This window comes from Nasonia vitripennis, chromosome 3 (genome assembly GCF_009193385.2).
Source record: "Nasonia vitripennis strain AsymCx chromosome 3, Nvit_psr_1.1, whole genome shotgun sequence".
In the NCBI taxonomy this organism is placed as follows: domain Eukaryota; kingdom Metazoa; phylum Arthropoda; class Insecta; order Hymenoptera; family Pteromalidae; genus Nasonia; species Nasonia vitripennis.
Genome location: NC_045759.1, coordinates 15,110,511 through 15,114,977, shown reverse-complemented (window position 1 = coordinate 15,114,977; position 4,467 = coordinate 15,110,511).

Below are 4,467 nucleotides of genomic sequence, written 5' to 3'. Positions count from 1 at the left end.
CTCGCTCGCTCTCTCTGCGAAGCTCTATATACAGCTTTCTTCCCTTTCTCTCTCTCTGTCTCGCTCTCTCTCTCTCTCTCTCTCTCTCTCTCTCTCTCTCTCTCTCGCTCTTGCTCTCTTACCACGCGCGCGGTGTAATTAGATTCAACGAGCGGAGGAGGAAGAGGGAAAGAAGAGAATACTGATGCGCGCCTTTATCTTTTCTCTCTCTCTCTCTCTCTCTCTCTCTCTCTCTCTCTCTCTCCGATTTTGCGCGCAACTGTAATTTCAGGCGATGTAACCCCTTCTTCTTATTCTTGTGCGCGATATGGCACTTTTTGTTATCGTTTTTTCCGCGGTTCGCTGAAATTTAGAGCTTTCGAATGTGCGTACGGAATCATCCGCCTTATCTCGTATATCTATGGCAGAGACGCGAGATAACTTTTGTTTATTTTCCGAGATTCCAAAACGCTCTCGAGTATACTTCATCCTCCGAAAGTCCTTGAAAAATCAATCCGCGGCGAAACCCAAAATCACTGCACATACTGTGTGCGTGTCCTAAATGAAAAGTAATGATACGCCCGAGGAATTTTCAATTCGGCGCAGAGGGCTTTGCATTGGGAATACGAAATCAGTGTCCCTCGCGGCCATATAGCAGCTCTTCCTTCGGCGAGCCGACATTACGCGAATGCATTAACACTTTGCATCGCGCGCGCGCGGCAAACTTGCCGGAGCTCCGCATGCATAGATGCATGCGCTCCCGGGGATCAGACTCGAGTTACTACATAATACATCGTCCCCGACTTTCACGCGGCGGCTTCGTGTTTTCGCGTTCGCTCTATTTTTTCCTCATTTCGCTTATATATACTTTATTCACTTTTATATCCTTGACCGCCGCTGCATCGAGTTTTTGTTCGCGATTTCAATTAATTGGGATAACGTCGAGTGCGTGTGTGTGTGTGTGTGTGTGTGTATATTATCTATCCGGCTTACTTATCAGTTTGGCTTTGTGTTGCACCGAAAAAGAATTCTTGTGATTCCCGTCCTTTCAGCCATCCATTATCTCGCGCCGTTTTTATCGCCTTTTTACCCGGATCTTTTATCTTTTATTACAAAGACAATATGCGGAACGGCACGTAGTGCGCCTCTGGTGTGGAAGGTACATCTTTTCGAATGTACCTAAGCGCGTATATTCGAATCGTTCGTTTTCCTCAAAACCGTTTGCGCGAACTCTAATTTCTTATCCCGCTTCTTTCCCGCGCGAGAGCTTCCCCTTATCAACGGCCACATTCGTCTTGGATCCGATTCGCCTTTCAACTTTTTCCTCTCATCTCGACTATATACATCAGACATAGCGAGGAAGAAGTAACGGAAGGAGCTAACGCATTTCGGATGAAGGCCCGCGCGTCTCTGTCTCGTCGCGAGATTGAATATAAACGCGAGAATAAGGAGCGCTTTTATAGCGCGCGAGCGAAAAAAGGGAGGAATGCTCTTACTCTAGTGAAATTGAGGGCTTTGGGCGAGAGAGAACTAGAGAGAGAACCTTCGCTGCCACCCCGGCTTAGAGAATCGGACGAATCCTTCTTCGGGTTCGTTTGTGCGCCGGGAGTAGCGGCTCTTTTACGACGACGATAATCATTCCGCCGTATAACCGTATCCGCGCCGGATTTGCCCTCTCTCCCTCTCTCTCTCTCTCTCTCTCTCTCTCTCTCTCTCTCTCTCTCTCTCTCTCTCTCTCCCTTTTAAGAGGAAAAGCGCGCGCGAGCGCGAGAGGCTAATCACTCGCCTTATTCGGGGAATTACGCACTTTTGCGCCTTTCAATTTCCAAATATCGTGCGCGTCGTCGATTTTACGAGCGAAGCGTACATAGGTATACACCGCGAGCGAGAGCGAGAGAGAGGACAAACGAGCGGTCGCTTATATATATATATATATATATGTGTGTGTGTGTGTGTGTGTGTGTGTGTATGTATATACGTGTGGCGTCGGTGCGAGCATGCAGGGGATTCTTAAAATACTCGGGCGCGCAAGATTCTAAATCATGGAGGCTTAGGCGCGCCGTCGTGCGCGCCCAGGGATTACCTACCTTACTTCAAAGTGCCCTGCAGGTGCAGCCTCTCTGTTTCGAGAGAGGAAGAGAGAGAGAGAGAAAGAGAACGAGTTTCCTCCTCTACTCTGACAGAACGTTGAATCATGTGGCGAGACGCTGCTGCTCTCGCCTTTTGTCTCTATACGCATTGCATGTGTTATGTGTACAAGGGTTGAATTTTTTTGGACTCGCGAGCGTGTACAGGATTAAAGCGCGCGGCAGGTTTCGTCGAAGCTGTATAAATGGTGTAATATACGAGCGCAGCTCGGTGATGCCGCGTATAATCGTCCTATGAAATTTAACGGCTCGGCCGTAAAATCATTGACGCGCGGGATGACACTACGCCGATGATGACGATAATGCTCTGAGTATAGTAAAATAATTGCAACTTTCGAGTCGAATTTTTGCAAGATTATCGGGATAATACGTTTCGAGCGAGTGTGGAGCAGCGCAGCTCCTGATCCTTGTATGCATAGGAAAGCGAACAACGCACTCTAGCTGATTGCCATTTGCATAGACAATCGCCGCGAGACGTCCCCCCAAACGGAGCAATCAACGCTGGCTTTGTAAATGTATCCTATACTCCGATCATTTCCAGCCGGAGAAAATCGACGCGAAACACTTTGCCACAAACGCTGGCCTATATGCTGCGGAGACAAGATTATGCGCTCCGACTAATCAGCCATCGAATACACGCGACTGATTGAATGTTCGTCTGATTTTTGTGAACCTATAGTTTGAAATTTGAGAAAAAAGAAAAAATAGTTTGGAAAGCGAGGAGAGCTTCTCTGAAGGGAAAAAGTCGATCCTCCGTCGGGAAAGTCGCGCGTACGGCCAATAAATAACGCGCCGACCGCGAGATCCACTCTATGCGTATATATCCAGTCTCTCTCTTTCTCGGCTCCGTGTTTCAGCGCTTATACGAGCGCAGCTGGATTTCCTGTATAACGACGCGAGAAGCTGCTTCGCGATACCGAAAATAAGCTTTTTTTCTTCCCCCGCGACACACTGTAAATATCTATGTAGGCGTTCTTGCGTTGTATTTTCGTCGAGTATGTGTTAAAAATCCTCCTTTTTCATATTCTACGATCTCCGTATCACATATAGTGAAATAGTCAAACACATTTACGTAACATGTAGGCCAGGGAAGTTTCGTTAAAAAAGTCTCTCGACGTCTCTCGCGGTGTATACAACTCAGCAGCCTCGCGTTCGTATACAGATAAGCTCTTCGAAGATGTCGGCGCTGATACGACGCGGAGATATCTTTATTACCTCTCGCACGCACGGCTCGCATATACACACGTTTAATGTTAATTGCCGCTTTATCTTCTTCAAACGCGTATATTCGACGACGACGACGACTACGTCTCGGGAAAATTCGCCGTTTACGTGTATGTCGCATATAGAGACAAAGAAATTTCGCGCGATCAATCATAGCCTCTTGTCGAATCGGAGTGATTAATTAAAGCGCGCAAAGCCCGCGGGTAATGAATTGTTTTACGGCGTCGGAATGGACGAGCTATTTTTAGAGCTTATTATATGTCGCGTTTATTGTATAAAACAAGTATACACTGCATTGTTCGACTCGTTATAAAAACACACAGAGCGACGATTAATCAGCATCCAACGCAATTAAAAGACGCAGAAAGTCAGAGACAGACACCCGCCGAGCGACCAACACTGCAACCAGTCTGTGTGTGTATTATGTATGTACGTGTAATAAAATCGGATTTCGCATTCATCGCGGGTGTTCTCTCTCCGGGGCGAAAGACACGACTCCTATATACACGCGGGGGTTTGGCCCTCCGCGCATATAACGAGTAACATACGGCGACTATAATATCCCGTAATAGGTATAACATTAACGTGCAACGATATTGTAATAAAGGCGCCACCGCCGCGCACCGCGTTTACTTTGGCCCGCGGTGCGCTCCGCACGTATATATATATATATATATATATATATATATATATATATATATATATATATATAATAATGCTTCTCTCTCTCTCTCTCTCTCTCTCTCTCTAACGCGCACCCCACAACTGTATACGTATACAGGGGGGTGCATAATTTATCCGCTATACTCGCTGTCCCCCAGCTCCCGTTCCGTATCTTCCGTGTATAATAAGATGCATTACACGAAATTTTCTTCTCCCCGCGCGAGGTTGTTTGCACAATGAGATTATTGCAGTTTAATCGATTCCGAGCCGCTCTCGTCACTTGCTGCCGCGTGAATCGATTATGACTTTTTGTATGCGCATTACAGGCCTTTGTGCGCTGCGATGCACTTTGCGGCTCGGTTATTTTATGTAATGTGAAGTAAATAATAATGTGATGAGAATAGTGAGAGGGTTTTGCGGTTGTTTTAGCATCAATTAAACGGACGCACTGAAG